Consider the following 25,962-nt stretch of genomic DNA (forward strand, 5'->3'; position numbering starts at 1 on the left):
TTGTGCACTGGTTCAAATCATTTGGTGGAGAGGGGATTATGTTGTGGGACTGCTCTTACTGGGGTTGGGCTTGGCCCCTTAGTTCCAGTGAAGGGAACTCTTAAGGCCTCAGCATACCAAAACATTTTGGATAATTTCATGCTCCCAACTTTGTGGGAACGGTTTGGGGGTGGCCCCTTTCCATTCCAACATGACTGTGCACAAGCCCACAAAGGTCCATAAAAACATGGATGAGCAAGTTTGGGGTGGAAGAAATTGACTGGCCTGCACAGAGTCCTGACCTCAGCTATATAGAACAGCTTTGGGATGAATTTGAGTGGAGACTGCAGGCCAGGCCTTCTTGTCCAACAACAGTGTCTGATCTCACAAATCTGCCTCTGGAAGAATGGTCAAACATCGAAACACTCCTAAACATTGTGGACAGCCTTCCCAGAAGAGTTGAAGCAATTATAGCTGCGAAAGATGGGTCAATTCAATATTGAACCCTACAGACTAAGACTGGGATTCCATTAAAGTTCATGTCTGTGTAAAGGCAGGAATCCCAATACCGTTGCTAATATAGGGGTTTATTTACTAAAGCTGGACAGTGCAAAATCTGGCTTACTTCTGCATAGAAACCAATCAGCTTCCAGGTTTTATTGCAAAACCCTAACTGAACAAGCTGAGGTTAGAAAGCCGATTGGCTACCATGCACAGCTGCGCCAGATTCTGAGTGCTCCGGCTTTAGTAAATCTACCCCATAGTGTATATGTGATGGTACTAGAAGTATTTTTCTATGTACAAAAAAATCAGCATGTTTTGTAATGACCATTGGATTACTTTGTAAAAAAATTATAAAATGAGAAAAAAATTGTTTATCAAAATGGAAAACAAAAACTATTACAAATCTGCACCATATTTCTTCTGATGTTCTACCAAAAAAGTTATTTTCACAATTTTTCTTAGATGGACAAGCACATGGTTCAAAATTAGCCTCAAAAGGCAAACCCCGTCAGTGGCAGAGGGACCCTGCTTTTTCTTTGGCAGGGAAAAATCTTGCAGTAGGTTGATACAATCTGTATTGTTTCCTTGAGCTCTACACCCTTAACCCTGTGTAACTACGGTTATTTTTCTTCTTCTTGTTCCATTAGGAATAGAGGTCTCCCCAATGACTTTGTTTTGTTCTGTTTTTATACTATATTTTATTTTGCATTTTGCTAAAAACTTTAAATAAAGAATAAAAAAAATATTAATTTTCCTTTAATATTTGTCAACATCCCCCAAACTGAAATCTATCGGGTCAAATATTTCTTCATCCAGCAATCTTCACTGTGCAGCCTTTCTGGGGGCCGTTTATCTTTTGTAACATAAATCACTGGATGCACCCACATTCAATCCTATGGATGAGGCTTCAGTGTGGTCATATTTAGAAATGAATAGGGCTCAGCACATATATGCAGCAAAAAGAGGACTTGGTAGGGATGTCTTTGCTAGTTGTGAAGGTGCCAGGAAGGGTCACACAGTGACACTTAACCACTGCAGCGCCACCTAGTGGTTAACCCCTTCACTGCCAGTGTCATTATTGCAGTAATCAGTGCATTTTATAGCTTTAAAAATGACAATGGTCAGAAAACTGTGCCAAAAGTGTCCGATGTGTCCGCCATAATGTCGCAGTCACTATAAAAATCACTGATCGCCGCCATAACTAGTAAAAAATTATTAATAAAAATGCCATAAAAACAGTCCCCTATTTTGTAGAAGCTATAACTTTTGCGCAAACCAATCAAATGCTTATTGCGATGTTTTTTTACCAAAAATATGTAGAAGAATACGTATCGGCCTAAACAGTAGAATTTGTTTTTATATATATATATATATATATATATATATATATATATATATATATATATATATATATATATATATATATATATATATATATTTTGGGGGGATATTTATTATAGCAAAAAATATTGATATTTTTTTTTCAAAATTGGCAGCCTTTTTTTGTTCATAGCGCAAAAAATAAAAACCGCAGGAGGTGATCAAATACCACCAAAAGAAAGCTCTATTTGTGGGGAAAAAAGGAAGCCAATTTTGTTTGGGAGCCACGTCGCACGACCGCGCAATTGTCAGTTAAAGCGACGCAGCGTCAAATCGCAAAAAGTGGCCCGGTCTTTAACCACCAAAATGGTCCGGGGCTGAAGCAGGTAAGGTATATAGTTAGCCTAAGGGTATTCACAGACAGGAAGTTCTTTGGTCATAAGAGATATGTTTGATATAGTTTCTTCCTAATACATGTGGTGCAAGCTTTACTTTTACACTTATGAAAGAAATCTGTTATTTAACCACTTTAAACCCGCACGCCGTCAAATGACGTCCAAAAAGGGGATCTGTTATCCCGGGTGGACGTCATATGACGTCCTGTACTTTGTGCGGGGATATCTGAATGATGCCTGCACCTAGAGGCATCATTCAGATATCATTTTCTTCCGGGAGCAATCCTGCACACCGTAAGAACGATCATAGCGCCGCCATCCGGTGCTTCTCTGGGCTCTCTCGTCCCATCGGGGGGCCCAGAGAGATGATCGCCATCTGCCGGATGTGCAGCATAGAAATGACTGGTGACCATCTGGTCACCAGCCATCTCTATGACCGTCGGAGGCCCAAGCGCGATGTGATGACGTCACGCCCGGGTACCCGTAAGTAAACAAACCGCAATTGCGGCTAGTAAGAATGAGATCTGTGAATTTTTCCAGCCTGGAGGAGAGATGTGGGGTCTTATTGACCCCGCATCTCTTCTTAAAGAGGACCTGTCACACACTGTTCCTATTACAGGGGATGTTTACATTCCTTGCAATAGGAATAAAAGCGATCGAAAAAAAAATGTAAAAAAAGAGTAAAAAATAAATAAGTAAAATAAAAATAAAAACGCCCCTGTCCCCGGTAGCTCGCGCACAGAAGCAAACGCACACGCAAGTCCCGCCCACGTATGTAAACGTCGTTCAAACCACACATGTGAGGTGTCACCACGTGCGTTAGAGCGTGTGCAACAATTCTAGTACTAGACCTCCTCTAACTCTAAACTGGTAACCTGTAAAAAAATTTACGCGTTGCCTATGGAGATTTTTAAGTAACGAAGTTTGGCGCCATTCCATGAGTGTGCGCAATTTTAAAGCATGACATGTTAGGTATCTATTTACTCGGTGTAACATCATCTTTCATATTTTACCAAAAAATTGGGCTAACTTTACTGTTTTATTATTTTAATTCATGAAGCCATTTTTTTTTTTTACAAAAAAAAAGGCGTTTGAAAAATGATTGCGCAAATACCGTGCAAGATAAAAAGTTGCAATGACCGCCATTTTATTCCCTATGGTGTCTGCTAAAAAAACATATATAATGTTTGGGGGTTCTGAGTAATTTTCTAGCAAAAGAATGATGATTTGTACATGTAGGAGAGAAGTGCCAGAATAGGCCCGGTATGGAGGTGGTTAACAAAGGTATTTTACAACGTTTATGAAAATCTCTTAGATAGATGAAAGCTTCCAGTGCTTTATGAGCTTGTTATTGACCTGATTATTGCAGATAGATTCATTTGCAGAACTCAAAAATATCAGCTCTTGTATTAAAGTGGAACACCAAGCAAACTATAAAACTACATTTAAATGTTTTTGTAATTTTCCTCAATATCTGCTTACAAACTGAACGTTTTTTTTTTCTTCTTTTGTGGAAAAATGTCAATAAATATATTGAAAACGAAAATACATATAAAACTGTCAAGGTATTTGTAAATATTTTCAGTCAGTTTTATGATCCACATAACCTGGACCAACAGAATATTAAGGATTTTGACCTCCCTGCATTCTTAACTGCAATTCACCATTATACACAATGGTCTCAGCCATAAGCCAGTCTAGATAATAAACAATAGCAACACAATGAGGAGTTCTTCTCTATGCTGTCCCCTACTTTAACCACTTCAATACCAGGCACTTACACCCCCTTCCTGCCCAGGCCAATTTTCAGCTTCCTGCGCTGTCACAGTTTAACCACTTAAGACCCGGACCAAAATGCAGCCAAAGAACCTTGCCCCTTTTTGCGATTCGGCACTGCGTCGCTTTAACTGATAATTGCGCGGTCGTGCGACGTGGCTCCCAAACAAAATTGGCGTCCTTTTTTTGCAACAAATAGAGCTTTCTTTTGGTGGTATTTGATCACCTCTGCGGTTTTTATTTTTAGTGCTATAAACAAAAATAGGAGCAACAATTTTGAAAAAAATTCAATATTTTTGACTTTTTGCTATAATAAATATCGCCCAAAAATATATATAAAAAAAATGTTCTCTTCAGTTTAGGCCAATACGTATTCTTCTACCTATTTTTGGTAAAAAAATCGCAATAATCGTTTATCGGTTGGTTTGCGCAAAATTTATAGCGTTTACAAAATAGGGGATAGTTTTATTGCATTTTTATAAAAAAACATTTTTTTACTACTAATGGCGGCGATCAGCGATTTTTTTCATGACTGCGACATTATGGCGGACACTTCGGACAATTTTGACACATTTTTGGGACCATTGTCATTTTCACAGCAAAAAATGCATTTAAAATGCATTGTTTATTGTGAAAATGACAGTTGCAGTTTGGGAGTTAACCACAGGGGGCGCTGTTGGGGCTATGTGTTCCCTGAAGTGTGTTTACAACTGTAGGGGGTGTGGCTGTAGGTGTGACGTCATCGATTGTGTCCCCCTATAAAAGGGATGACACGATCGATGATGGAGCCACAGTGAAGAACGGGGAAGCCGTGTTTACAAACGGCTCTCCCCGTTCAGCTCCAGGGACCGATCGCGGGACTCCAGCGGCGATCGGGTCTGTGAGTCCCGCGGTCACGGAGCTTCGGACCGGGTCGCGTGCACGCGCTCCCACGGCTGGGCTTAAAGGACAACGTACCTATACGTTGATGTGCCCAGCCGTGCCATTCTGCTGACGTATATAAGCGTGAAGGGGTCCTTAAAGCGGGAGTTCACCCATTTATTTATTTTTTTACCTTTTCCCCTTAGATTCCTGCTCGTTTTGTCTAGGGGAATCGGCTAGTTGTTTTAAAATATGATCCGTACTTACCCGTTTTCGAGATGCATCTTCTCCGTCGCTTCCGGGTATGGGTCTTCAGGAGCGGGCGTTCCTTCTTGATTGACAGTCTTCCGAGAGGCTTCCGACGGTCGCATCCATCGCGTCACTCGTAGCCGAAAGAAGCCGAACGTCGGTGCGGCTCTATACTGCGCCTGCGCACCGACGTTCGGCTTCTTTCGGAAAATCGTGACGCGATGGATGTGACCGTCGGAAGCCTCTCGGAAGACTGTCAATCAAGAAGGAACGCCCAGTCCCGCAGCCCATACCCGGAAGCGGCGGAGAAGATGCATCTCGTAAACGGTAAGTACAGCTCATATTTTAAAACAACTAGCCGATTCCCCTAGACAAAACGAGCATTCATCTAAGGGGAAAATGTGTTCTCTATGGGTGAACCTCCGCTTTAAGTGGTTAAATGACAATTGCGCAGTCATGCTACACTGTACCCAAACATAATTTTTATTATTTTGTTCCCACAAATAGAGCTTTGGTGGTATTTGATCACCTCTGCGGTTTTTATTTTTTGCTAAATAAAAAGACAATATTTTGGGAAAAAAAGTTTTGCTTTTGTTTCTGTTATAAATTTAGTAAAAAAGCAAATTTTCTCCTTCACTGCGGCACTGGTAGGTGGCACTGATATGCAGCACTGATGGGCACTCATGGATGGCACTGGTGGGCACTGATAGACAACACTGAAGGCCACTGAAAGGCTGCAAAGATGGGTACTTATGGGTAGCACTTATAGGCGGCACTGCACTTTACTGATGGGCATTGATACGTGGCACTGATGGGCACTAATACGCAGCACTGATAGGCATCCCTGGTGGCACTGGAAGTGGTAGGCATAGTGGGTGAGCATCGATTGGCAGCTGCCTGGGCATTGATTGGCATTTCTCTGGTGGTCTAGGGGGGCTATACCTGGTGGTCCAGTGTGGATGCCCATACCTGGTGGTCCCGGCGGCATCCTGGTAGTCCTGGGCGGGCATCCGAGGGGGGCTGTGCTGATAAACAATCAGCACAGACCCCACCTGTCAGGAGAGCAGCCGATCAGCTCTCCTCTACTCGCGTCTGTCATACAAGAGGGAGAAAAGGCGGATCAATGGCTCTTCCTGTTTATATCATGATCAGATGTGATTGGACACGGCTGATCACGTGGTAAAGAGCCTCCTTTCAGTCGTGTGTCTGTGTGCCACACGGGGCATGGAGAAGAGAAAGAGCAGCAAAGAACTGTGTGAGGATTTGAGAATAATTGTACAAAGGCTTTGACAATCGCAAGGTTACAAGTCCATTTTCAAAGAACTTAATGTTCCCGTGTCCACTGTGTGCAATATTATCAAGAAGTCATTGTACTGTTTTCAGAAAAAAAAATGCGGACTTTAAAAGAAAAGAAGATGCCTTGACACTGTGCATGGCATTGTGAAATCTGAAGACTACCAAAGAATTCTGGGGTGCAACATAGGGCACAATCTCAGAAAGTTAGGTCTCTGTCAGAGGTCATGGGCCTTACAGCAGGACAATGACCCAAAGCACAAGCCAAAAAGCACCCATAAATGGTTTAACACAAGCGTTGGAGAGTACTGAACTGTCCAGCAATGAGTCCAGACCTAAGGCCCCTTTCAGACTGGGGCGGAAGCCGCGGTGGCAGTACAACGCCGCAAAAAATAGTGGCTCTATACCGCGGGGATTGCCGCGGGAATCAGCTGCTATCGGTGCGGTATTAACCCCCGCTAGCGGCCGATAAATGGTTAATACCGCCCGCAATGCATCTCTATAGAGGCGTATTGCAGTGGTTTCCCATTGTTTTCAATGGAAAGGAGCGGTATACATGACGCTCCTCTCACCACTCCAAAGATGTTGCTGACAGGAGATTTTTTTGTCTCCCGCCAGCGCATCGCCTCAGTGTGAAAGCCCTCGGGCTTTCACATTGAGTCTGCAGTGAAGGAGTTTCAGGCGGGATAGCAGCGCTATTTTTAGCGATGTACCGCCTGAAAAACTCCTCAATGTGAATGGGGTCTTAATCCCATAGAAAGATGTAGAGACCGCAAAACAGCAGTTGGGAAGGGGAACCATTCCAATCTGAGAGACCTTGAGCAACTGGCGAAAGAATAGTGGTCTAGTAGAGAGGTGTAAGAAACTTGTTGATTACAGGAAGTGATTGATTTCAGTTAATTTTTCCAAAGGGTGTGCTACCAAATATTAAATTAAGGGTGCCAATAATTTTGTCCAGTCCATTTTTGGCGTTTTGAGTTGAATGTGTCATACTTGGCTTTTTGTTTCTTTACTTTTTTGTGTCATACCAATACAAACATGAGAATGCCTATAACATTTGTAATTGCACCAATTTTCTGGGCGAAGTGGTGCATTATTTGACAGAAATACAGGGGTGCCAACATTTTTGGACATGACTGTTTGTGTATATATATATATATATATATATATATATATATATTGTACGTATTATTTGGGATTTATATAGCGGCGACAGTTCGCGCAGCGCTTTACAACATAAAGGGACACAATACAGCAACAATACAATTCAATACAAGAGGGTTAGGAGGTCCCTGCTTCTGCGAGCTTACAATCCAATCTAATTATATACACACACACTTAAACACACATTTATAAAATATATTTTTAAAATAGTACTGTACTGGCCCATAATCAAATCAAATGTTGACATTTTGATGAACATTTACAAACATCCTTTCAGTCAGGAGCATGTTTAATAGCTGGAGAATAGTACCAGCTCCCATGTCACAAGGCCTCATCTCCAATCAGCTCTTATGTCTACAAAAATACAAAGTTATACAAGAAAATGCTGTGAAAAGAACATGTGTCATCAACATCCAGATGATTAATGTTCAAGCAAACCAAACAAAAAAGACACTGAAAACATTCACTGAAGTGTGTCAAACAAACGTCACCATCAGACATGATTTAAATCACACTGATGCTCAAGATGAATGACTTGCCCAATGAAGATATGTAAGCACAGAATAAAGTTGAAGTGGCAAGGAAAGGACATTTAAACATTTGTTGTTCTCCTGCTATAACAAAAATAGTACAGGAAGCCAACAAATCTCTAGTGCCTGTGAAGTCTCTGCCACTTGCGTGGGGCTGCTGAGTAGTTTGAAGTCAATCTGTTAAAAATACGCTGAAAATTAATAAAAAAAAAAAAAACATCCAATATTTGCATTTCAAATTCTGGCTGGAAACTTTGAAACAACACTACAAGACCCCTAAAGGCATGGCAAAGAGAAACATTAAATGAAATTGCTAAACGCAAACAAGATTCATGACCTAAGCCTTTCAAGCTGTGGTTCTCTTTTCTCATGATGCGAATACATAAAACTATCATAACCGTGCAACGAAAACTACTGTTATTCTAAATAACACTTGAGGAAAATAGGGACCCTCTGATTCACATTTCACGTGCAGCAATACAGACCCATCTACTGCACCTTCACAATAGGGTTGAACTTTACAGAAGATCTGAAATGTGAAAGCCCAAAAGATTTTATGTTGTCCATTGTATGTCTCTCGTACGTTGTATGTGTTCATGGTAGACACTCATCATCTGACACCATGTTTTATTAGACTGTACTGTGCATTTTGTACTTACCTTTTTGAAGACCATTTAACATAAATTTTTGATACCATAATTAATGAGTTTATATTCAAAAGGAACAAGATCATTATTGTGTGGCCTACAGTAACCCCTATTTTTCATGACCTCCTCTGAGGTCACTTTCTGCTCACTTAATCTTTCTTTCCCTTTATAACTTTAATTTTTGACATAGTCACCAGTATTGCCTATAGGGTCACTAAATTTTTTGATTGTAACTGCATAACTATGCTTTATTGTGTTGCCATGTGGAGGCAGCCATAATGGTTGAGGCAGGGCTTTGCTTCCTCAGTTTAGAGGCACTCCTATAATTACTGCTCCAGGAGAGGTTCAGAAAGCATAGAACCACAAAAGGGATAAAGAACAGAACGATCCTTGCACTGCTGGTTTTAGACCCCTTTCACATTGAGGTGCTTTGCAGGCCCTATAGTGCTAAAAAAAAAAAAAGCGCCTGCAAAGCGCCCTAAAAGAGCAGCTCTATTCACTCCAGTATGAAAGCCCAAGGGATTTCACACTGAAAAGGTGCGCTGGCAGGGTGTCAGAAAAAATCCTGCCAGCAGCTTCTTTGCAGCGCATTAGGTGTGGTGTATTCACTTTTTACAATTTGGCACTGCGTTGTTTTAACTGACAATTGCGCAGTAATGCAATACTGTACCCAAAACAAAATTTGCATATTTTTTTCCCACAAATAGAGCTTTCTTTTGGTGCTATTTTATCACCTCTGCAGCGTTTATTTTTTGCGCTATAAACAAAAAAAGAGCGACAATTTTGAAAAAAAACCTATATTTTTTACTTTTTGCTATAATCTCCCCAATTAAAAAAAAATGCCTTCATCAGTTTAGGGCAATATATATTCTTCTACATATTTTTGGCCAAAAAATTGCAATAAGCGTATATTGATTGGTTTGGTGGTGATCTGTGCTTTTTAGCGGTACTGCGACATTGCGCCGGACACTTTACACATTTTTGGGACAATTGACATTTATAAAGCAATCAGAGCTATAAAAATGCAGATTACTGTATACATGTCACTGGTAGGGAAGGCGTAAACACTAGGGGGCAATCAGTGGATGTGTGTTCCCTGGATGTGTTCTAAGTGCTTGGGGATACTACAACACTTTATTCCCTGCATGAACAGCACCTCCCACCCTATGACATACCCTTGTTCTCATGTGGCCGCTCTTGTTGTCTGCCGTTCGGGAGCTGAGATGCACACTGACGCCCCTCTTCCCCCCGCTACAGCGGAAGGGACTGGAGGATCAGGAGGTCCATGCACACTTGTGGCGTCACCATAGGGCGTCACAGTGTGGGCATGTCTTTCCACTCCTTAGCTGATTACATGGGGATTTTCCTGGCACCAATCGTGGGCGGTGGACGCCGCCTGTTTGAAGGGCGCCTCCCCCTACCATCACGCTAGCGTGACGCTGGTGGCCATCCACGTGCATGCACGCACACATATACCCCTCACTGCTTCTTCTATCCTCACTTGTTGATCTAGGCTCTGCACCTCACACACGGATCCCAATATATCACCAGTCTAAGGAAATCATCTTAGTTTTGCCAAGTCACTGCACAGATTTGGTTTTCTTCGGATGTCAACCACATAGATTGTGGTATTCATTGCTTTTGGTGTGAGGGTTCTATACTTAGCCCTGATTACTTTCTAATTCCCACACTCTTGTGGTTAATTCTCCCCAACTCCTGGGTACAGTGGTGCATTCATCACCCCTCACTATTCACACTTCTTAAATACTCATTCCAACTAAGGATTGTTTATAGACATTCTAAAAAACATTACTTATGGATACTTTTTTGTCCTAGGGTACATTGTGTGCGTGTCCATTTCGTGTGTGGGTTTTGCCACCTCCATTCCTGTGACAGACCTATCCAGCGGTTCCCATTTCATCACATCGCATATTTCTCCCTCTCGTATGTCATGCAAGTGATCAGGGCATCTGCTCCTGATGAGTGGTCTCAACCACGAAACGCATTGAGCTGTACGAGATGCCAATATATACCCAAACTACTAATCAACCAAGTATGATACTCTAATGATATAAGTATTATACGCCATCAATGTTAGACAGGATTCTGACATACTATTGGTACTCCAATTACTAGAATAAGGATGGGTCATTGGGATGGACTGTTCTAATGTTCATGTATGCATGCATAAGTCAAGTACCGATGTTTTGTATATTTTGTGTGTGTATGTATATATATTTATATATATATATATATATATATATATATATATTACACACATATACATATGTGCCTTTTAATCCTATTCTAACATTCTTTTACATTTTCTGTAAAGTTTACTATTTGAACAAAATAAATTAACTTTGAATCTGACTATTGATCATCTGCCTTATTCAAAGCCCAAACCTTTCTGTTATTGTATTGAAATAGGGATGGAGGCCTGTGTTCACATGGGCTTCATTTAAAGTCCCAAACCATTGTTTTTTATAACTGCATGGGGATAGGACTGACTGGGGGAGGAGACATATTGTTGTTCCTATATGTCTTCTCTCCCCTGACAGAACTGGTATTTGTGTGTTTACACACACACACAAATCCCTGTGATGGCTCTCGTGCCCACGATAACGCCCGCTTGCCACACGCATTGGGTCCTCCACCATGCTGCGGGCACATGCGCCTCCGGCGGCTCTTAAAGGAAACAACGTACCCATACGTTGTTTTGCCCAGTGGAGAAACGTGTGGCAAGCGGTTAAGATTTTTATTTATTTATTTTTAAACAGGATTTCTGCACTTACCATGAAATCAGTAACTTGAAATGAATTTAAGGGACACGGGTTCAGGTTCTTCTGAGACAAAATGGGTTATACTGCTGCCTTAATGAGGGTCTGAACCCTGGCAAACAAAAAAGGCATTGACCAGCCAGGTATAATCTTACCCAATCTCAGCATGCTTCAGTTTGTAGAAAAGCAGTACTCAGGAGTGAATTACAAACCAAAAAGGGATGGGACTTATGCGCCCCATAAACTTTAAGAAGTGTTTTTATGGTAAGTGCAAAAATCCAGTAGTCTTTGTTATTCACTAAGAGAGAGAGAATTGTATATATCAGAGAGAAATGTGATACCCAAAAGCAGTCTGACCGAGAGGTGAACAATACAGCAAACAAAACGCAAACAGGCCCTTAACAAAACGGACCACCACCTGGGCTAGTCTGAAGCTCAAATAGATGCCAGAAGTACCCGACGCCCAAAGCTAGCATCAGAGGAGACCTTAACTGGGTATGGTGGTTGTGCACCATTAACTTGTTTTGGGATATGAACCAGTATGGACTATTTTCCATTTGCTGAAGAAAAGCTGTTTTTAGGTGTACCTGTTTGTGAAAACAAACAGCCCTTTTTTATTTTTTTCAAAAACATGTATGACTGATGATCTTGGGTTCCACAAGCATAATTGCAGAGAACTCCCCCCCTGAATAAAGCAGAAAAGTGGGTCACACCTGACAGTTTTGGGAGACTTTAAGGAATGCCCAGTCCCTTAGGAGGCACACTGAAGTATTTGAAGATAGTGAACTTAAGTGACTCAATTCTGTGGGCCTGCTGTCCTTGTGCTTTGGATTTGACACGTTGCACTGTAACAGTAATAACATAACAAAAAACAAATAGTAGAAACCTTGGTTTACTCACAACCAACTGCTTAACCACTTAAGGACCCTGCCTGTTTTTCTTGGTGTTTACAAGATTAAAACCGTTTTGTTTTTTTGCTAGAAAATTACGTAAAAACCCCAAACATTATATATATATTTTTTTAACAACCTAGAGAATAAAATGGCGGTCATTGCAATACTTTTTGTCACACCGTATTTGCGCAGCGGTCTTACAAGCGCACTTTTTTTGGAAAAAAATCACTTTTTTTTAATAAAAAACAGTAAAGTTAGCCCAATTTTTTTTATTACTGTGAGAGATAATGTTATGCCGCGTAAAATGATACCCAACATCTCACGCTTCAAAATTGCGCCCGCTCGTGGAATGGCATCAAACGTTTACCCTTAAAAATCTCCATAGGCGACGTTTAAAAAATGTCTTTAGGTTGCATCTTTTGAGTTAGAGGAGTCTAGGGCTATAATTATTGCTCTCGCTCCAACGATCTCGGTGATACCTCACTAGTGTGGTTTGAACACCGTTTTCATATGCGGCCGCTACTCACGTATGTGTTCGCTTCTGCGCGCAAGGTCATCGGGACGGTGCGCTTTAAAAAATTAATTTTTTTGTTTTATTTTATACATTTTTACACAGAAAAAAAAAAAATGGGACACTTTACATTCCTTGTAATAGGCATTAAACATCCCTTGTAATAGAAAAAATCATGACAGGTCCTCTTAAATATGAGATCTGGGGTCAAAAAGAACTCAGATCTCATATTTAGACTAAAATGCAAAAAAAAAAAAAAAAAATTGTGTCATTTGAAAAAATGACAACAAAAAAATATGCCTTTAAGAAGCATGGGCGGAAGTGACGTTTTGACGTTGCTTCCGCCCTGCTATGCCATGGAGACGCGTGGGGTCCATCTTGCCCTCATTTGTATCCAAGCCGAGCAGGAGACAGGACCCGATCGCCTCCGCCACTGCCGACGTCTCCGATAAGCGGTGGAGGGCGCGGGAGAGCGGCAGGAGGGGGGGCCCCTCTCGCCGCCGATAACGGTGATCTCGTGGCGAATCCGTCGCGGAGACCACCGTTATCGTTTAAAGGACCGCTTACAGGAAAGATGGATATCTCGGTTGTGGCAGCGGCTGCTGCCGTTACCGAGATATCCATCTTTAAAATAATTATATATATATATATATATATATATATATATATATATATATATATATATATATAAACCAGGATGTGAATCATATGTCTCTTGTAGATAAAAGCAATCTGGAGATGTTATTTTACGTTGAAGAAAAAGGTAGGAAGAAACCAGGTATTGCACATTCGCCACTTAACTAACAACACTAAATAAAAAATTTGAAACATGGCAATTCTTTCTGTGGTAGGTATGGCTTGTTTTTTTTCTTCCACGAAGACCACTTTTGGCCAGGCTTCCCTGGACAGTAGATGGGTGTACCTGGGTCCCAAAGGTTTATACCAGTTCTGTGCTTATAGCACTTCTGGACATCTTCCAATGAAAAAGGGAAGCAAGCATGTGTCGTCTTTCATTTGCTGCATTAAGTTTCCTTGGCCAACCACTGCATATTTGGCCCTGCATGTTGCCCATTTCTTGAACAGTACATCTTGATACCCCAAGTCCTTTTTTAAATCTTTGCCTAGGAGAGACCTTGCGCCTTGTTGCTGTGCTCAGGTCTTGCCATAGTGTATGGCCTGTGACATGAACGGATAAGCATTAGCACCTACTTGGTATAATCATACTCCAATCCTTCAAAATTTCTGAGTTTGTTCAAGTGTAAGAATTGATGCCGGTTTGAAGCCCAAGGGCAGTTACACCAAAAAATATTTAGATTTGTATTTTTCTTCTGTTTGCTCACTTTGCATTTTGTAAATTGATCAAAATAAACAATTAAAATATAGATTTTAAAACTATTCTTACTTTACAGCATTTCTTCACACCTGACTAAAACTTTTGCACAGTAGTGTATCTCAGCATTAATAATTTAACACAGACTTTGTGGTGTTTTGACAGTCATTGTTACCAGAAAATGACCATATACTGCAAATAAAAAAAATGCAGCCACAGCAGATGTTTTCTTTTGTGCCTAGAACATATTTTGCATAAAAAAACATCTGCCCATTAGTAATGGGCCAGTCAGGCAACTACTGAAGTCACAGTTAAAAAAATAAAATAAATGCTGGGAGACAATGGGCAGTTACATTCAGCCCATGCTTGTGTCGATCGGCCCGACGGTTCGTCCGGCTTTGGTCAGACATGCACGCTGGAAAACCAACAGACTACCAACTCTAAATCAGCGCTCTTAGCCGATAACAGAGAGCGCTGATCGGCGGGTTCTGACAGTGGTCCCCCTGTCAGAACACAACAGCTCAGCGGGGGAGATCGCTGAACTAATCTCGGATGTTAGTACAGCGGCTCCGACCTGAGCTGGCAGTTTTTTCCGTACAACCCATGGGGTTGCATGAAAAAAAAAAACGAATAGTGTGTACCTGGGCTAAGACTAAGCTGGTTTCTTCTGCAGAGCTCTATTCCATGACGGATGTAAGAAACTAGTGTGCAAGTCAACCTGCTGGTATCTACAGAAATATTAGTTTCAGGTGGACTAATCCCACAAAACCCTAAATCAAAACTACAAATGCATACAACTTTAAATATAAACTGTTCATTGAAAAGACCAAACAATTACATACATGAAAACTAGGGTTGTGTTATAGAACATGCCCAAAAGGTAACATAAAATGGTTTCCTTTGTGCTGCATAAGGAGGACATCTGTTATAAGTGATCTTTGATTAACTACCTTATACAGGATATCATTAGAAAGAAAAAAGTGTTGGGGCTATGTACATCTTCAGTGTAATTTCCCCTGCTGTTCACAAAAAAAAGACTGCTAAATTTTAATCTACACTTCAAACAAAACTGCTGAAAATAGAAAAGCATAGAAAGATGAGAGAGGAAGCACCTTGAGCAGCTTTTTATATAAGCAGTTAACTGAAGGGACACAAATTAAAAGTACTGCAAACAGCCGTACAATCATGAAATCATTGACCAGATTCAGGTTTCCTCCATTTTTATACAATGTCTTCCTTAAACCTTTACAAAAACAAAATAAAAAGTAATGGTTATTAAGCCATTTAATTAACTTTATACCAATCTGTCAGTTTAATAATCCTATGTGCCACAGTGTCTGTTTTATAAAAATAGGCCATTCTTTGGCATATCTTAGAGAGCCGATCGCTTCTCACGTGGCCCGCCGCCTCTCTCCTCTCCCTGTCTGACAGCTACAGAGGGGGGGCCGAGGGTTCCCCGATGACGTCAGTGGGGAGGAGGAGAGAGGCAGCGCGTCATGTGAGTGGCGATCTGCACTCTGAAAACTTGCTTATATTTATAAAACACGGACACAGGGGCACATAGGATTATTAAACAGAAAAAATGATATAAAGTTTAAATGAAACTTCAGCAGCAAGAGGGGAGGGGGGTGGGAACTGACACAGAAGCAGACAGGGAGGGAGGGGATAACAGAGGAGGACAGGAGAGCTGCAGATGACGGAGGCACGTAAACTGACCACAGTGTCAGGGCTCAGCAGCCATGATAAACTGTGGTCAGTTTACAGAGGGGAGGGGATAGCCAAGCAGGATCAGACAGATTTTTTTAGGTGATACAGAGGGCCAAATTACACAGCACAAGAACTGTGGAACATGCTTTAAGGGAAGAGAATCAATTTTTTTTTAGGTAAACAAATGCTTTAACAGCTTCCGTACTGCCCCAACGTACGTTTACTGTGGCAGGGAGGCCCGGGTGCGCAAAATGCTGTGACTGTACACAGCTGGAGCCAATAAGCCGAACGTTTACAGGAGAGACGGGGCAGCATTGTGCCAATGTAAACAAAGCACACCGCTACTCTATCAGGGAGGAGAAAATAAATGGCTTCAGCTAAGCTGAATCACAATGTCTTTTCCTCCAGGGAATCCACTCCCCCCCAGTTAGAAAAACACCTCCCAGGGAACACATTTAACCCCTTGATTGCCCCTGTAATTAACCCCCTCTTTGCCCGTGTCAATACAGGGATTAGTGCATTTTTATATCATTTATAAAAGTGTCACTTGGGGTCAGATTTGTCCGCCGCAATGTCGCGGTCCTGCTAAAAAATTGCAGATCAACACCATTACCAGTAAAAACAATAAACAAAAGGTTTTAACCACTTCCGGACCACCCACTGTATATATACGTTGGCACTTTGAAGATGGACATCTCCGTTATGGCAGCAGCTAGCTGCCATAACCCAGTTATTCATCTCTTCAGCGGGCGGTCCGGTTTACGATAATGGTGGTCTATACAGTGGATTTGCCGCAAGATCACCATTATCGGCGGCGGGAGAGGGCCCCCATACCGCCGCATACCGGAGCCATCAGTAGTGGCGGAGGCGATCTGGTCCTTTCTCCTGCTTGGTATGGATACGAGTGAGGGGAAGGTGGCCCCTACCCGTCTCCATACCACAGCAGGGCGGAAGCAACGTCAAAATGTAATTTTCGCCCATAGCTCTTAAAGGACCAATTTTTTTCATTGCATTTTAGTCCAAATATGAGATTTGAGGTCTTTTTGACCCCAGATCTCATATTTAAGAGGACCTGTCATGCTTTTTTGCAAGGGATGATTACATTCCTTGTAATAGGAAAAAAAGTTTGTTTTTTTAAAAAGAACAGTGTCAAAAATAAAAAAGGTAAAATAAATAAGAAAAAGAACATTTAACGCGCCCCGACGAGCTTGCGTTCAGAAGCGAACGCATACGTGAGCAGTACCCGCATATGAAAATGGTGTTCAAAACACACATGTGAGGTATTCCCACGATCGATATTCCCAAGAGCAAGAGCAATAATTCTAGCCCTAGACCTCCTCTGTAACTCAAAACATGCAACCTGTAGAACATTTTAAACGTCGCCTATTGAGATTTTTAAGGGTAAAAGTCTGTTGTCTTTTTTCAATTAAATTTTTCAATTAAATAAAGTGCGCTTGTAAGACCGCTGCGCAAATACGGTGTCACAAAGTATTGCAAAGACCGCCATTTTATTCCCTAGGGTGTTAGAAAAAAATGTATAATGTTCTAAGTAATTTTCTAGCAAAACAAATTGTTTTTAACTTGTAAACAACATATCTGAAAAAGAGGCTTGGTCCTTAAGTGGTTAAAGTCCCTAAATATATCCCCTATTTTATAGACTCTATATTTTTTTTTTTACCAATCAATATACGTTTATTGGGATTTTTTTTTTTTACCAAAAGTATGTAGCAAAATACATATTGGACTAAATTGATAAAGATTTTATTTATTTTTTACTTTTTGGATATGTATTATAGCAGAAAGTAAATACCACCAAAAGAAAGCTCTATTTGAGGGGGGTAATTTAATTTGGGTACGTCGTCACACGCAATTGTCAGTTAAAGGGACGCAGTGCTGAATCGCAAAAAATGGCCTGGTCAGAAAGTGGGTAAAACATTCCGGGGCTGAAGTGCTTAATCAATTTAACCAGTTGGTAACCGCCCTATAGCCAAAATACGGCTACAGAGCGGTTCCTGTACTCTAGGAGGGCGTCAATGTACGTCCTCCCAGAGACTGCGTTGTGCGCGCCCGAGCGGGCGCGCACACGCGATCGCCGGTGCTCGCCGGGTCTACGGGACCCGCAGCAACAGCACTCGCGGTAAGGAGCCAATGGAAGCGGCTCCTTACCACGTGATCGCGCCGTCCAATGACGGCGCGATCACTTGTAAACAAACCGGCGTCATGTAATGACGCCGGTTCCTCCCTCTCCTCTCTGTACCGTTCGGTACAGTGTGAGAGGAGAGGGAGGGGGGGGGGATCGGGCGGCAGCAGCAGCCGCCGCACTGTGGGCTGGATCTGTGACAATTGCAGTCACAGATCCAGCCATCCCTGCGCAATACTCTGCAAAATAAAAAAAATGATGAGTGCAATACTCTGCAATACCCCACCCCATACTCTGCAATACCCCACCCCATACTCTGCAATACCCCACCCCATACTCTGCAATACCCCACCCTGGGGGGGGTGGGTATTGCAGAGTATGGGGTGGGGTATTGCAGAGTATGGGGTGGGGTATTGCAGAGTATGGGGTGGGGTATTGCAGAGTATTGCACTCATCATTTTTTTTATTTTACTCTGCAATACCCACCCCCCCATACTCTGCAATACCCACCCCCCCATACTCTGCAATACCCACCCCCCCATACTCTGCAATACCCACCCCCCCATACTCTGCAATACCCCCCCCCATACTCTGCAATACCCCCCCCCATACTCTGCAATACCCCCCCCCATACTCTGCAATACCCCCCCCCATACTCTGCAATACCCCCCCCCATACTCTGCAATACCCCCCCCCATACTCTGCAATACCCCCCCCCATACTCTGCAATACCCCCCCCCATACTCTGCAATACCCCCCCATACTCTGCAATACCCCCCCAATACTCCGCAATACCCTCAATACTCCAATACCTTGCAATACGTCGCCTATGGGGATTTTTAAGTAGCAACGTTTGGCGCAATTTCACGAGCGTGTGCAATTTTGAAGGGTGACATGTTGGGTATCTATTTACTCGGCGTAACTTCATCTTTCATATTATGCAAAAACATTGGGCTAACTTTACTGTTTTTTTTTTTTTTTAAGCACAAAACTGTTTTTTTTTTAAAAACACGCGTTCAAAAAATTGCTGCGAAAATACCGTGCAAGATAAAAAGTTGCAACAACCGCCATTGTATTCTCTAGGGTCTTTGAAAAAAAAGCATATATAATGTTTTGGGTTTCTATGTAATTTTTTTAGCAAATAAATGATGATTTTTACATGTAGGAGAGAAATGTCAGAATTGGCCTGGGTGCTCCAGAACGCCTGATGGTGCTCCCTGCATGTTGGGCCTCTCTATGTGGCCACGCTGTGTAAAAGTCGCACACATGTGGTATCGCTATACTCGGGAGGAATAGCAGAATGTGTTTTGGGGTGTAATTTGTAGTATGCATATGCTGTGTGTGAGAAATAACCTGCTAATATGACAGAAACTAGATTTTTTATTTTTTTTTTACAGAATTTTCAGTCTTTTTTCTTTTATAGCGCAAAAAATAAAAACCGCAGAGGTGATCAAATACCACCAAAAGAAAGCTCTATTTGTGGGAAAAAAAGGACAAAAATTTCAGATGGGTACAATGTTGTATGACTGAGTAATTGTCATTCAAATTGTGAGAGCACCGAAAGCTGAAAATTGGTCTGGTGATTAAGGGGGTTTTCGTGCCCAGTGGTCAAGTGGTTAAAAGTAAACATTTGTATTTTTTACTACATTTAATAATTTAAACAAGAGAACAAATTCTGCCCCTACTGCACAACGGGTCTTGAACAATCAAATACTTTAAAACCCCTTACAAGATATGCATGACCAATTGGGAAAGCTTATTTTACTGACCCAGAAAAGAACATATGTCACTACTGTCTTGTAGCAACATTAATGATACTGAACAAGCACAGGCTGAATTATTATTAGTAGAGCTAACGTTATTACTGACGATTCAGAGCCCACAGCTGACATCTGCATTTCCAAATGGAAATGTCATCATAATTTTCACTTAATAGCCAGGGGAATAAGCATTTCTGTTGCAAATACTTAGGGCCCACACATAGCATGCGCTTTTGTATAAATATGCATTCTTCAAAATCCTACAGCCTGTTCTCCATTTCTGTTCTCTGCATCAGACATTAGATCACATTTTATTTCACAGTGGATTCAAATACATACACTATAGAGCATGTAACAGGGTTAAAATATAAAACGCTATCTGATATGTGGAATGTGCCCCTCTTCTGCACATTACAATTGGCAATTATGGCAAAGATGGAGAATTGCAAAAGCAGACACTATCCATTAGTGTTGTAGCTTTGCCTCTTGGCATTGGTTGCAGCAGCAAAGGTTTGCAGGATTCTGTGGGCAAGTGCAGGCACCTCTAGGTGCTCCCAAGACCCCCCCCCCCCCTCAAAACAGTGTCTCTTTAAAGTGGTTGTAAACCCTCTGGGAGAACTTACACCTACAGGTAAGTCTAGATTAAGGCTTACTGGTAGGTGCTTGCAATATCTCAGAGACCTACACAGTCTGAGATATTTGCAATTTCCCAGAGTGACACTTTTAACGGCGCATGCACCATCTTGAAAGGGCACGTTGTGCCGTTTCAAACCGGGGTCATGCCGGTAAAGGCGGCTCACGCACGCAGGTGACGTCACGCAACTCTGGCCAGTCACAGAGCCGTAATCCGCGCCCCCCGGAAGAGGGGTGAAGAATGGATGCTCACTGCCAAGGAAAAGATGGTGACATTGTGGGCTTCTCCTGCAGGTAAGTGTCACATTATGCTTTACCTTTGCAGGGAGACAGAGGAAGCAAACCCCATCAGGGTTTACTTCCTCTTTAAATTCACCTCTCTCAAGCTTTACATACTCACCTTCCCATTGCTACCCTACTGTTTCATTTAGCCATCATGTGTAAAGAGAAGACATTTCTTATATAAGGGCCGAGTACTGTAGACAAATGGGAACAAAAGGAGTGAGTCACATGCTCCTCCAAACCAGAAAGTACAAGTTATTTTCTTCACTCCCGGATGCCAAAAGAATTGGTGCAGGAATTCAAAGAAAAAGAGCCGGTGCTGTTAGGGAGGGGGGGGGGGAAGAAAAATGAAAATGTTGTTTTGCCTTGGCTGGACAAAGCACAGGCTCACTAGGTTGTTTTTTAGCAATATACTGCATTGCTAAATTAAACTTTTTTTAAGAACATGCAAACATATCTGTAGCAGATGTCAATACTTTCTGTGACTTGCATATTTGAGGACAGGGGGGCACCCAAGAAGGCGTGCTGCTAAATCGCGGCTGTGTGTGTTCATTCACACATGGAGCAGCTGCTTAGGCCCACCCGCTCTGTCTCCTGAATGGCTCACTGGCTGTGATTGAAAGCAGGGGGAGTCAATGGCTCCCGCTGCCACAAAAGCTATCAGAAGTGCGATTCCCTGGAGAGCCAAGGCTCTTGTAGACATTGCTGGTTCGAGGGGGGGCTTAGGCAAGTATTAGAGGTGCTGCTGCACACAAAGTTTTTTACTTCATGCATGGAATGCATAAAGTTGAGAAAAAAAAAAAAACTTGTATCTTTACAACCACCTTAAACCAGATACTGATAGAAGTCACAAGATTGTTCCAACTGCTGATGAGAAAAGGTATGTAGCCGTCTATATTTACTAAACTAATTGCATTTCCATGTTCTGTGTACTGTGGGAGACCAGTTATAGTGAATGCAGGGTTCTGAGTTCAGTAAAACTAAGGTAAACTCTTTGTTAGATATATAGGAGCTATACTGTATAAATGAATGCTAAGCAAAACAAAATAAGGCATGGTTGACCACCTTTAGTTGATGGTTGATTCAACGTGTATTCTTAAAGGGTCACTAAAGGAAAAAAATTTTTTAGCTGAAATGACTGTTTACAGGGCATAGAGACATAATAGTTAACTGATTCCTTTTAAAAATGATTAAAAATAGATGAAAAAACAATCATATAATGTGCCTGCAGTGTAGTTTCGTTTTTGCTGTTGTTTGCTGGTTCTCTGATGTACAGAGAGCCACTAGAGGGCAGTCAGCCAATAGAGAGCAGTGATACTTTGTCTAAAACTCCTCAGCACCAATCCAGTTTCGTTTTACACACAGTAATCACACCTCCTTGATTAGTGACCACCGTGAGAAATCTCCCAGTACTGTGGTTATCAGGAAAAAGGCAACCAGGAAGTGTCCAGAACAGAGAGGATTTACAGCAACATGAAAGCAAAAACGAACAATGAGCACATGAAACCAGGACTGCAGCAAGGTAAAGGAAGCTATTTAGCTAAAAAAAAAAAATTCCTTTAGTGACCCTTTAAGACTGCTGAAACTTCCATAGCGTTCAATTCACTATACACTCAGTAATTGTATATTTATTTTATATAAATGTTGAAAATGGATCTTTCAGATGTACAAAATATGTGTGTTTAGATTGGGTTGCCATGTGCATTCCTCACACAAGGAGACACTGAAATACTGAGAGAATATACACATTTACTGTATATTTGTGAGGTGGGTTAAAACATGTTAATGTGAGTTGCGTTAAGGGAGTTCATTCATTAAACAATGATCCAACGCATGAAAGTAGAAAATAAAAAAAGAACATGTACTATTTTTGGTAAAGCAGCGTACGAAAGCGAACAGTAGTGCATTACGGTGGGTTGTGGTGTGCCGCCATACAAGTGGCATTGGGAAGGCGCATTGGAGTACCCTTGAGAATAAATGACATCACAGTTCACCGACACAAATCACCATAATGCAACAGTATGAAACCAGCCTAAACATAAAAATGTTAAAATTTAAAAACATCTGTTAACTGAAGACACTTGCCATACAAGATGCCTTTAAAACCAAACCCGCAAAAGAAAACATACATTTATGAAATTACTTGGGTGAAAAGCTTGCTACTAAAGAATTTCTACCCCATTCTATAGAACAAATGTTCTCTATAGAGAAAATCTCAGTAATCAGCAGAGATGTAACATTGCTATGTAGGCTTAATTTCCCAAACAGCTGCACAGATGTCCCCAAATATTTTATCTTTTTTGGATATTTGTATAGATTACGTGCACTGCAGATCTTGCATTTTATAGCTAATGCCTAAAAAGCTTGGTTATTCATTCCACATGGTTAATATTGCACTCCCTTTAGGCAGAGAAAAAAGTGCTGCCTGGCACCTGAATCTGGCCATCATTAGTTTCAAAAGTATCCCAGCTTAAAAAAAAAAAAAAAGGTTTGCAGAGTGAGCTCTGAATTGATTATGCCGGTAAGTGGAAGTTCCAGCTCACATACCATGAACATCAAATATTAACAGTTTCATCAAATGAGATTTTTTTCAAGTGAGCCCTTTTTAACAAATGAAGTTGAAACCACAATTTCTCATTAGAGATCTCCTTCACGATAGCCATGTGATGTGCCTTGTTAGAGACAGTCTGAGAACTGTCAGCGCAGCAGATCATGCTGGTAAGGTAGCTTAATGAGGCTTAAGAATGTGCAAAGTCTTGATGACATGATACATATAAAATCGTTGGAGCACAGTGCACTATCAGACAAGAGGAATACCTAAGTAAATGACATTCATCGCAATCATGACCCAGCAATGACAATACATATTATCTTGTTACATCAGACATCAAACTCACTGGCTTTACCTAAATGGGATAACATCATTTATATCCCTAAAAGTATTTCAACACTTAAAAGAAAAAACCCTACTTAGAAACCATAGGGGCACGGTAATTGGTCTGTCTGCATGTATGTCTTTTCTACCTCCCATTGCAGGCTATCAGACCTTTCCTGCATATATTTTAGCCTTTCTTAAAGAGGGCCTGGGACTTGTGCCCCAAGAAGCAAACAGTGAGCAAAAAGGACTATGCCTGTAGACTCCCTACTGATTATCTTTTCTTATCTTTTTGTGTGGCGCAAACTTCTTTCCTGCAATTTTCTCAATTCCCCGATCAACAGACAGCGTTGACAGGGAAATCCCTCCAGCCAAATCATTATGAAAGCCGTCCCCCGACCAGCAGAAGACAGTGATTATTGCTAGTGGTTATACCAGCCGCTAGTGATAATCACATGAAAAATCAGTCAGGCTGGTTGTACTCAAGTTGATTGATCAACCAACTTTGTACATTCATCTTGCTCATACGTGATTTGAATATCGGCCAGTACTTGCTGCACCGGTGGAGATTACGGAACTATTACGGAACTGAACACATTGTTTTCAATTAAGCCATTTATACAGATGAGCACTGCATTTAGATCCTTAAAATTCTGCATCTAAGAACATGCACTTTACATGCGTGCATGCAACCCATGTAGCGATTTACAAAACAAAAATCAGAGACATCCAGGAAACTAGCATTATCTTAGGCGGCAGAGAGAAGCTGAAGTGATTCCTGACTGCCAAGGATTTCAAAGGTGTCAGACCCTGTGGATTTGTATGCAAAAAAAAAAAAACCTCTATAAAAGATCTTAAATTCAAATGCTACTGCAAAGCTGGGTGCCTAACAAATTGCGTTTTTTTTTTTCCAGTTTAGCATTTTGATGCACTCATTCTTTTGTTTGTAGGGAAATGTGTCCCCAAAACTCAGTTGCCTTATCAGGGGAAAATGTGATTAAACTAGGATTAAGGATCATAGAGCTTCTGAATAAAGTCAAATAACGTGTTTCTGCATGTTACTAAGCCACATGCTAAACAATGTAATAACTTTTTTATTACCTGCAGTTTTTCAAGCAAGGCCATTGAACATTTACTAAACCCATTATGTTTATTTTTTTACAATTTTATCCTTGTAAATTTTGCATATTATGTTTTGTAAATGTGAATTTATTAGCATTCCAGTTTTTTCTCCAATGGCAAAAGAGCAAGGACAGAAAAAGCATCTCCTTCTCTTTTACCGCACACTATGGAAAATATGAGTCGAGTCAATTTGAGGTAAAAGCTGAAATCTAAAGGACTTACTTTGTTAAAGTGATACAACATTTGATGTTTGAGTTCTAAAGAAGAACAGCTTAGCATCTCTCATATCTGTATGCTATTTGAGAAAATACTGGAATGTAAAAATAGTTGCAAATGATAATCTCATTGACAGGAAAAGCTTCTACCTATTTAACCACTTAAGACCCGGACCAAAATGCAGCTAAAAGGACCTTGCCCCTTTTTGCGATTCGGCACTGCGTCGCTTTAACTGACAATTGCGCGGTCGTGCGACATGGCTCCCAAACAAAATTGGCGTCCTTTTTTCCCCACAAATAGAGCTTTCTTTTGGTGGTATTTGATCACCTTTGCGGTTTTTATTTTTTGCGCTATAAACAAAAATAGAGCGACAATTTTGAAAAAAAATTCAATATTTTTTACTTTTTGCTATAATAAATATCCCTCAAAAATATATTTTTTCCTCAGTTTAGGCCGATATGTATTCTTCTACCTATTTTTGGTATAAAAAAAAAAAAATCGCAATAAGCATTTATCGGTTGGTTTGCGCAAAATTTATAGCATTTACAAAATAGGGGATAGTTTTATTGCATTTTTATAAAAAAAATATTTTTTTTTACTACTAATGGCGGCGATCAGCGATTTTTTTCGTGACTGCGACATTATGGCGGACACTTCGGACAATTTTGACACATTTTTGGGACCATTGTCATTTTCACAGCAAAAAATGCATTTAAAATGCATTATTTACTGTGAAACTGACAATTGCCGTTTGGGAGTTAACCACAGGGGGCGCTGATGGGGTTATGTGTGACCTGAAGTGTGTTTACAAATGTAGGGGGTGTGGCTGTAGGTGTGACGTCATCGATTGTGTCCCCCTATAAAAAGGGATGACACGATCGATGCTGCTGCCACAGTGAAGAACGGGGAAGCCGTGTTTACCCACGGTTCTCCCCGTTCTTCAGCTCCGGGGACCGATCGCGGGACTCCAGCGGCGATCGGGTCTGCGAGTCCCG

At 41.2% G+C, this 25,962-nt stretch overlaps 1 protein-coding gene across 1 annotated transcript in view; it reads right to left on the reverse strand.

Moving 5' to 3' along the window:
- The window catches only part of RNGTT (RNA guanylyltransferase and 5'-phosphatase), a 400,898-nt gene that overhangs the window by 201,632 nt on the left and 173,304 nt on the right, over window positions 1-25,962 (reverse strand). The window lies entirely within an intron of this gene.

The sequence above is a fragment of the Rana temporaria genome, chromosome 4 (assembly GCF_905171775.1).
Source record: "Rana temporaria chromosome 4, aRanTem1.1, whole genome shotgun sequence".
In the NCBI taxonomy this organism is placed as follows: domain Eukaryota; kingdom Metazoa; phylum Chordata; class Amphibia; order Anura; family Ranidae; genus Rana; species Rana temporaria.